The 10,829-nt window shown below is 46.0% G+C and overlaps 1 long non-coding RNA gene across 1 annotated transcript; it reads left to right on the forward strand.

Annotated features, from left to right (window-relative positions):
• Positions 1-1,462: 1,462 nt before the first annotated feature.
• LOC311230430 lies at positions 1,463-4,846 on the forward strand. Its single transcript, XR_014619808.1, has 2 exons — positions 1,463-4,107; positions 4,162-4,846. It is a non-coding gene; the product is annotated as an uncharacterized lncRNA (long non-coding RNA).
• The last annotated feature ends 5,983 nt before the right edge of the window (positions 4,847-10,829 follow it).

Below are 10,829 nucleotides of genomic sequence, written 5' to 3' on the forward strand. Positions count from 1 at the left end.
TATCCGTTTATATCTATGGAACTTGCGTCTCGGGTATCTATGAATGGAGCCAGGACCGTAGCTATCTGTTTATATCTATGGAACTTGGATTATTGGATATATATGGGTAACGCCAGGACCATAGCTGCCTCTTTATATCTGTGGCTATTAATATTGTATGGAACTTATGGATCATAGCTCTCTGTCTATATGTATGAAACACGAGTCGGTGTGTATATCTGCAGTGAGGGGAATTGACATCAACCACCAGCTAAACATGGGTAAAAGTTGCCTGTGGCTGGTACTTTGTGTATTGAACTAGTCACTGCGTCAGCTGGTCTCATTTGGAAGTTCTATTCTGAAAATCTGTTTAGCTTGTAACATTGTGAAAATGACAATGAAATGTGGGGATTTACTTGCCATTGTGGCTAGTGGATGAAGAATTTAATTTCCCTGCACTGTATCTATGGCCTAGTACACAGGCTTTTTTTTTTTTTACTCCATCCACACAACAACGTAACAGCACTTGCATGAAATGACCTGATGACATCATGACCCAAAACTCAGTCTTCCACCATCTCCATGTGGATGGGAGGCTGCAGGGTGCTCTCCGTGGTCCTGATTGTAGAGAAAATACTACATCCATGTATGTGTGGACGGGGACATTAGTCATGATGATGATGTCATCATTTTCCATAAGCTCCGGTTTCACCCATCCACACCAATAGACCACTGCACTTCCGCGTTACATTGAAATCGGGGAGGAGATAGAGGGGGGGGAGCAAATGAATGAATGTGGATGAGAGCCGTGATGTAAGTGGTTGCAGCTACGGCTGTGGGGGTGCTGGAGACATGATCGAATAGACTTTTATGCGCCTGAGTTTCCTGAACACGGCGCGACCCATTCCTAATCGATTAGAACTAAATCGGCCGAGATCAAGTCCCTTTTCCAGCACCTACTCCCCATACACATGCGCAGATTGTCAACGGAGTCTGGACGATGCGAGATGACGCACAAATGAATGTGGACTGTTCCATCAGAGGGCGGAGCTTCGGTGGTAATGTGAGTGGCTACAGACCACTGCACTTAAATATAAACATTAGTCTACCTGGAGACTCAATGAGGTAATTGTAGATGTCGCCATAAGACGCGTCTGGCCATTTAGTGGGATCATTGTTTCATTATCCTGTTCGGCTGAAAGGACACTGGCCATCGAAGCTCCCCCCTCTGATGGAACAGTCCACATTCATTTGTGCGTCATCTCGCGTCGTTCAGACTCCGTTGACAATCTGCGCATGTGTATGGGGAGTAGGTGCTGGAAAAGGGACTTGATCTCGGCCGATTTAGTTCTGATCGATTAGGAATGGGTCGCGCCGTGTTCAGGAAACTCAGGCGCATAAAAGTCTATTCGATCATGTCTCTAGCACCCCCACAGCCGTAGCTGCAACCACTTACATCACGGCTCTCATCCACATTCATTCATATGCTCCCCCCGCTATCTCCTCCCCGATTTCAGAATCCCGGACGTGTTGTGGTGGTCTGTACACCGGTAGGGTTTCTAAGGCCTTTCTGGGTATTTTTGAAACCGTCGCTTTTTCTACACATTTTGGCCTTTCGTCCACAACGCAAACTGCGTTTTATGTCACTGGAAACGGACCTCGGACCTACCAGGGTGACGATTTTTCTAAACTCGTAAAAAATTGTGTATTTGTGTGGACGGGTGAAACCGGAGCTTATGGAAAATGCTGACATCATGACTTGATGGAGAGATTTTCTACGTTTTCAAAAGTACTTGTGGACTAGGCCTGAAAACCTTCACACAAAGGTCAGTTTTTAGTTACCTAAAATGCAGTTTGCGTGCAGGCAAAATGCCAAAACGCATAGAAAAAGCTATAGTTTCAAAAAATACCTGTGGACTTGGCCTATATCTCTCTGACTGGGACTGGAACCCAGAACCACAGCTATCTCCCAGGACTATCTCCATAATGGGCCCAGGACTAGATCCAGTTATTTATTGGTAGTTTATGAACCCAGGACCATTGGTGTCTATTGTCTGCCATAGATATCTATGGCTAGGGCTAGATCTCAGAACCATCTGTATCTGTACTGGAACCCAATACTATGGCTCTCTGTGTGGGGGTCTGGGACCGATAGTAGAAGGTATCTGGGACCGGAGTGAGAACTAGGTATCTATTATCTAGGTATCTATTTTGGATTCCAACCCAGAACCTGAGGTATCTTATCTACCTGGGACTCAAACCCAGAACCTGAGGTATCTTATCTACCTGGGACTCAAACCCAGAACCTGAGGTATCTTATCTACCTGGGACTCAAACCCAGAAGCTGAGGTATCTTATCTACCTGGGACTCAAACCCAGAACCTGAGGTATCTTATCTACCTGGGACTCAAAACCAGAAGCTGAGGTATCTTATCTACCTGGGACTCAAACCCAGAACCTGAGGTATCTTATCTACCTGGGACTCAAACCCAGAACCTGAGGTATCTTGGACTGACACCAAAACAATAGGAGGCGCCAAGGAGCACCAAGGAGTAGAACCATCTGTTTATATCCATGGATGGGACTCAAAACCACATGCTGGCCTGCCTGGTTTCTCTACAACCCCATACCAGTCAAACCGGTCCAAACCAGTCAGGACTGGTCCAAACCAAGTGTTGGAGGCTTTTTTTTTATTAGTTGACTGACTGTTGTCGCCGTGGGTATAATTATTATTATTATTATAAAGGACTCTCCTCTTGTACTGTATGGACTTTTTAAGATGGCGTCCCAAACTACGTTGGCCCTGGAATGTGGAATTTTTTTTTTTTTTTTTTTTTTTATTCTGTGGAACGGATACTTCAGTAGTGGAACTCTGTGACACACACACCCAAACACACACTCCTAGGTTAATCTGAGAACGCACATGAGTCGATGAGCATCAGGAGGGAGAGGTGTGTGTGTGTGTGTGTGTGTGTGTGGATGGATGGATGGATGGATGGATGGATGGATGTGTGTGTGTGGATGGATGTGTGTGTGTGTGTGTCACGGGCGGGTTCAATGGCAAATTAGTAGTTTTTGTGTTGTTTATTTGTTATTTTTCTTTAGAAAGAGAAAAAGATGCATTTCAGCAGAGTCAAACTTAAAAAAAAACATGTTTTTCTTTTTGAGGTTTATCGTCATTGTTTCTTAGTTGTTTTTATTTTGTTCATTTTTAGTCGTCTTTGTTTCTTTTTGATTTGTCCTCGGATGAGAAAAGAGTTCCTGTTTGTTTGTGTGTATGTGTGTGCGTTAACACTTGCCTCGGGACACCCACTTGCTCTCACTTTCTGCATCTCTCTCTCTCTCTCTCTCTCTCTCTCTCTCTGTCTGTCCTTGGCTCCATCTGAATGTGAATACTACCTACTTATTAGTAAGCATGTTTTCAGTGTGGAATTCCATCCAATTTAACTTTTTGGTTGTAATTCTGCAGAAATAGACATTATACTAACTTCTCCCCAGATTTATTTTCCTTTCTTCCTGTGTTTGGGTTCTGAGTTGTGAGTGCTCTGATGTCACTTTGTATGAAATGGTTGAGGGAAAGTAGGTAATGCATTACTTTAGGGAGCACAATAATAATTAGGTGAACTAATGTGGAACTATTATGTTGACCCTTTCACTACCAGTGCCACACTACAAAAGGTTGTGAAAGGGTTAACCATTTGTCGTGTGGCAATGAAAGGGTTAACGTTCTGTATTGTCGCAGTGAAAGGGTTAACCCTTTGGTAGAGTGGTAGTGAAAGGGTTAACCCTTTGGTAGAGTGGTAGTGAAAGGGTTAACATAATCCCTGCACGGATGTCTCAGTGCAGGGAGAGCCTTCCACACATTCAGTATAGAACTAGAACTATTAGAACTATCCATCTGACTCTCAAATCCATGTCTTCTACCTGCTTACCTAATTCTAAAAGTTAACTATCCGTTCAATATTATTTGTTCTTACGCTTTGTCAACATATAGTTCTCTGTGATTTCCTAGTTAATAATCATTCGTGCCTCCTAAATGAAAGCGTCACCGGAAGACATTATGGACAGTCATTTTTTCATACCTCGTATATTGAATTAGTATTATATGAAAGAAGAGCATAGCTAGAGGCGTGGGGACATGCCGGTCAGCTAGAGGCGTGGGGACATGCCGGTCAGCTAGAGGCGTGGGGACATGCCGGTCTGTAGAACTCTCCTTCAACCGTCTCTGGAGATGCAGCTTGACGTCATAGGATTTGTCATCAAACAACACAGGACATATGTTACTACCAGCAGAACACATTGATTGACTACATATTATTTTGTATAATAATGTGTTGATATTAATGTACTGATGGGTGTGGAGTTCAGTCACCTCCTGCATACTACTGACCGAGTAGGTAGAATTGAACATTCAGATACTGCCTGTCTCTCTTTATCTTTCTATCTGTCTCTGTCTGTTAGTCTCAGCCTAAACCACTGATTTATCAGTTGATTGATTTATTACCCCACCAGGACCGAGGGACAGTTTCTATCGTTAAAGATGTTGCTATTACTACTACTATTATTATTATTATTATTAATAATAATGAATGTCGATTGTTATTATAATTATCATTTTTTGTAATGACTTAAAAATGAAAAGGCAGTCATGGCTAATCTTTCTTGTTGTCCATATTTCTGTTTGTTGGGTTGAGACGGACTGCTGTTTATGTCAGTGAGGAGTGTGGGGGGGTGAGGCCAAACGGCTCTCTCTTTCCTCTCTCTTTCATCTCTCTCTCTCCCCCCTCTACAACTTCACTTATGTTATGTATCTTTTTATTTTTTGTTTTGTTTTATTTTGTCATTAAATAAATCTATCTTTTTCATACCTGGTGCCATTTCTCCTTTGCCTTGACTTTTCTGGAGCTGCAACAAGTGTTTTCTTCCCCATCTCCAGCTATCCAGGTTCCGGGGCAGACCGACCGGGAGGCTGGAAAGGTCACCACACTGATTCCCTGTCCGAGTGTTTTGTGTGTAAAAATTTTGATATCCGTTAAAAAATCCTCCTCGGTCATTGGGCCTCGGCCTCGGTCAGAAGCCACTGAAGAGCCTTGCTCTCAGTAGGGTGTCGGCTACCGAAAAGGTTGTGAACACACTGACCAGAACACATAGGATCAGAACTCCAGGAAAACCTTAAAAGAACACGCCAACATTTGGGGAAATTAGCTTACCGTCTTCTCCAGAGAGAGACAAGAAGATATATACCAGTTTCCTCTCTGAGTTCAGTAGAAAGTTATCTGGCTGCATGTTAGCCTAGCTTAGCACAATGAATGGAAGCGGACATGGCCGGTTAGCCTCGGCGTTGTCCAACTAACGCCTTTTCCAGGCCTGAAAGACTTGGTGAAATCGATACGTGTCAAACATTTTAGAAATGTCATGGAAATGTTTTCAGCCCTTTTTAAGTCGGTAATGTTAGGTACGTTTGACGGAATAGTCAAAGTCAAAGAAGCTGTCCAACCAAAGAAATGGAACATTTGAACATTAACACAGACACATTGTCATGGAAACTGCTCTATATGTCATGGAATAGTTATGGAATATGATTAGGCAGAAAAATGAACAGCATGGATTACTTATCAACAGCATCATTGGTAAGTAAGAAATAAGAGCCACGGTTCCAATCACCAAGAATTGTCTGAGTGTACTTTGTGGTGAAGTACAATGGCAGCAGCAGTGGATTATGTCCAGAAGACGAGGGTTAAAATTCAGTTGAGTCTGTGTATATATAGTAGATGTAATGCATCAGTTGACCTGCTGTATTAGATGTGTACCGGTAATAATACTGTACATTAGGGTGGTCCTTAAAAAGCTAAGCTCCAACCCCCAGAATGTGTTATAGTAGTCAAGACAACTCCTGGTCATTCTGAGAGTTACCCTATCCCCAAAATGAACTCTTATTTGAATTTCCTATTAGGAACTTAGGAAGCACATCATTTAGACACCTTGCATGATAGGATTTCCTTCAGATTAATGCTTGCACCCATTGTCTGGCCAAGGGGTTAGAAATGGTCAAATCTGCCATTTTGAAATCCAAAATGATGTAGGTTAGAGTTATCCTATCCGAAAAAAAAGCATGTATTTGAATTCCCCACACAAAAAATCCCCCTTTTTAGACGACCCTCATGTTAAGATTACTTCAAATTCATGTTGGCACAAAAGTATGGCCTGCCCTACTCTGGGATCCTCAGGGTGAAACTTCAAGGTTGATGAGGGGAGCGGTAAATGTTGTCAGATTGAGGAAGAAATTCACCAGGGGAGTTTTCTTGATTACTATAACAAATTCTGGGTGTTGGACCTTAAAATAAATGAATTTGAAAACGTACCCCTCACGAAGGACCACCCTACTGTACATACATTCGCTTAGCACATTTACTCCGTAGCTTTATCATATATACTTCCTATAGTCACTTTGTAAATGTTGTTGTACTCTAAAACCTACTCCACAGTAGCGCCCATATTAGGTTTCAGTGTTTATTTCGGGGCGAATAAAGACTGGAGTGTGGCCCCAATGGCTAGTTGGCTACAAAACCAATGCAACATCAGAGTTGCCGGTATCCCAGTATGAAGAACAGCACAAAACCTGTGCTCTGCCATGTGTGTGTACGCGCACATAGGTACTAAGGCTGAATTTAAACAAAAAAACGAGTCGACTCTTTGTGGAATAGGTGGGCACTTAAACGGAAAATGAATGTGTCTGTGTTCTGCCCCTGTGAAGTGGGCATGCAGCCAGCCTGACGAGGCTGCCCAAAGGGCCTCTGGGTAATTATTTATAACTGTACTCCCTTCATCCACTGGGTTTGTGTGTAGAGGGGGGAATACAGCATGTCTGGTTAGGGGGTTCCACCCATAAACCTGGGATTGGGTGGGGCTGCATGAAACTCTTAAAGACACAACTTTTCTCTCACACAAAATTATCTTGTATTTTCTGACATTCTCTCTCTTTCTCTCTCTCACCCTCCTGAGACAGCTGTGTATTTTCTGCTGAGCTCAACTTTGCACTGCAGGCAGGAATTCATCAGACGCGAGAAAACAAGCCAACAGCAGACTAGAGCTATGTTCCCTCACGTGAACAACAGCAGACTAGAACTATGTTCCCTCAAGTGAACAACAGCAGACTAGAACTATGTTCCCTCACATGAACAACAGCAGACTAGAGCTCTGTTCCCTCACATGAACAACAGCAGACTAGAGCTCTGTTCCCTCACGTGAACAACAGCAGACTAGAACTATGTTCCCTCACATGGACAACAGCAGACTAGAGTTATGTTCCCTCACGTGAACAACAGCAGACTAGAGCTCCGTTCCCTCAAGTGAACAACAGCAGACTAGAGCTCCGTTCCCTCACGTGAACAACAGCAGACTAGAGCTCTGTTCCCTCACGTGAACAACAGCAGACTAGAGCTCTGTTCCCTCACGTGAACAACAGCAGACTAGAGCTCTGTTCCCTCACGTGGACAACAGCAGACTAGAGCTCCGTTCCCTCACGTGGACAACAGCAGACTAGAGCTCCGTTCCCTCACGTGAACAACAGCAGACTAGAGCTCCGTTCCCTCACGTGAACAACAGCAGACTAGAGCTCCGTTCCCTCACGTGAACAACAGCAGACTAGAACTATGTTCCCTCACGTGAACAACAGCAGACTAGAGCTCTGTTCCCTCACATGAACAACAGCAGACTAGAGCTCTGTTCCCTCACGTGGACAACAGCAGACTAGAGCTCTGTTCCCTCACATGAACAACAGCAGACTAGAGCTCTGTTCCCTCACGTGAACAACAGCAGACTAGAGCTCCGTTCCCTCACATGAACAACAGCAGACTAGAGCTCCGTTCCCTCACGTGAACAACAGCAGACTAGAGCTCCGTTCCCTCACATGAACAACAGCAGACTAGAGCTCTGTTCCCTCACATGAACAACAGCAGACTAGAGCTCTGTTCCCTCACGTGAACAACAGCAGACTAGAGCTCCGTTCCCTCACGTGAACAACAGCAGACTAGAGCTCCGTTCCCTCACATGAACAACAGCAGACTAGAGCTCTGTTCCCTCACATGGACAACAGCAGACTAGAACTATGTTCCCTCACGTGAACAACAGCAGACTAGAGCTCTGTTCCCTCACGTGAACAACAGCAGACTAGAGCTCCGTTCCCTCACGTGAACAGCAGCAGACTAGAGCTCCGTTCCTTCACGTGAACAACAGCAGACTAGAGCTCCGTTCCCTCACGTGAACAACAGCAGACTAGAACTATGTTCCCTCACGTGAACAACAGCAGACTAGAGCTCCGTTCCCTCACGTGAACAACAGCAGACTAGAGCTCCGTTCCCTCACGTGAACAACAGCAGACTAGAACTATGTTCCCTCACGTGAACAACAGCAGACTAGAGCTCCGTTCCCTCACGTGAACAACAGCAGACTAGAGCTCCGTTCCCTCACATGAACAGCAGACTAGAGCTCCGTTCCCTCACGTGAACAACAGCAGACTAGAGCTCCGTTCCTTCACGTGAACAACAGCAGACTAGAACTATGTTCCCTCACGTGAACAACAGCAGACTAGAGCTCCGTTCCCTCACGTGAACAACAGCAGACTAGAGCTCCGTTCCCTCACGTGAACAACAGCAGACTAGAACTATGTTCCCTCACGTGAACAACAGCAGAATAGAGCTATGTTCCCTCACATGAACAACAGCAGACTAGAGCTCCGTTCCCTCACATGGACAACAGCAGACTAGAGCTCCGTTCCCTCACGTGAACAACAGCAGACTAGAGCTCTGTTCCCTCACGTGAACAACAGCAGACTAGAGCTCTGTTCCCTCACGTGAACAACAGCAGACTAGAGCTCCGTTCCCTCACATGGACAACAGCAGACTAGAGCTCCGTTCCCTCACGTGAACAACAGCAGACTAGAGCTGTTCCCTCACGTGAACAACAGCAGACTAGAGCTCCGTTCCCTCACGTGAACAACAGCAGACTAGAGCTATGTTCCCTCACGTGAACAACAGCAGACTAGAACTATGTTCCCTCACGTGAACAACAGCAGACTAGAGCTATGTTCCCTCACGTGAACAACAGCAGACTAGAGCTCCGTTCCCTCACGTGAACAACAGCAGACTAGAGCTCCGTTCCCTCACGTGAACAACAGCAGACTAGAGCTATGTTCCCTCACGTGAACAACAGCAGACTAGAGCTCCGTTCCCTCACATGGACAACAGCAGACTAGAGCTCCGTTCCCTCACATGGACAACAGCAGACTAGAGCTCTGTTCCCTCACGTGAACAACAGCAGACTAGAGCTCCGTTCCCTCACATGGACAACAGCAGACTAGAGCTCTGTTCCCTCACGTGAACAACAGCAGACTAGAGCTCTGTTCCCTCACGTGAACAACAGCAGACTAGAGCTCTGTTCCCTCACGTGAACAACAGCAGACTAGAGCTCTGTTCCCTCACGTGGACAACAGCAGACTAGAGCTATGTTCCCTCACATGGACAACAGCAGACTAGAGCTCCGTTCCCTCACGTGAACAACAGCAGACTAGAGCTCCGTTCCCTCACGTGAACAACAGCAGACTAGAGCTCCGTTCCCTCACGTGAACAACAGCAGACTAGAGCTCCGTTCCCTCACGTGAACAACAGCAGACTAGAGCTCCGTTCCCTCACGTGAACAACAGCAGACTAGAACTATGTTCCCTCACGTGAACAACAGCAGACTAGAGCTCCGTTCCCTCACATGAACAGCAGACTAGAGCTCCGTTCCCTCACATGGACAACAGCAGACTAGAGCTCCGTTCCCTCACATGGACAACAGCAGACTAGAACTATGTTCCCTCACGTGAACAACAGCAGACTAGAGCTCCGTTCCCTCACGTGGACAACAGCAGACTAGAGCTCCGTTCCCTCACGTGAACAACAGCAGACTAGAGCTCCGTTCCCTCACGTGAACAACAGCAGACTAGAGCTCCGTTCCCTCACATGAACAACAGCAGACTAGAGCTCTGTTCCCTCACGTGAACAACAGCAGACGAGCTCTGTTCCCTCATGTGAACAACAGCAGACTAGAGCTCCGTTCCCTCACGTGGACAACAGCAGACTAGAGCTCTGTTCCCTCACATGGACAACAGCAGACTAGAACTATGTTCCCTCACGTGAACAACAGCAGACTAGAGCTCCGTTCCCTCACATGGACAACAGCAGACTAGAGCTCTGTTCCCTCACGTGAACAACAGCAGACTAGAGCTATGTTCCCTCACGTGAACAACAGCAGACTAGAGCTCCGTTCCCTCACATGGACAACAGCAGACTAGAGCTCCGTTCCCTCACGTGAACAACAGCAGACTAGAGCTCTGTTCCCTCACGTGAACAACAGCAGACTAGAGCTCTGTTCCCTCACGTGAACAACAGCAGACTAGAGCTCTGTTCCCTCACGTGAACAACAGCAGACTAGAGCTCCGTTCCCTCACATGGACAACAGCAGACTAGAGCTATGTTCCCTCACGTGAACAACAGCAGACTAGAGCTCTGTTCCCTCACGTGAACAACAGCAGACTAGAGCTCCGTTCCCTCGCGTGAACAACAGCAGACTAGAGCTCTGTTCCCTCACGTGAACAACAGCAGACTAGAGCTCCGTTCCCTCACGTGAACAACAGCAGACTAGAGCTCTGTTCCCTCGCGTGAACAACAGCAGACTAGAGCTCCGTTCCCTCACGTGAACAACAGCAGACTAGAGCTCCGTTCCCTCACATGGACAACAGCAGACTAGAACTATGTTCCCTCACGTGGACAACAGCAGACTAGAGCTCCGTTCCCTCACATGGACAACAG

The sequence above is a fragment of the Notolepis coatsorum genome (assembly GCF_963971535.1).
Source record: "Notolepis coatsorum genome assembly, chromosome: 6".
NCBI classification, from domain to species: domain Eukaryota; kingdom Metazoa; phylum Chordata; class Actinopteri; order Aulopiformes; family Paralepididae; genus Notolepis; species Notolepis coatsorum.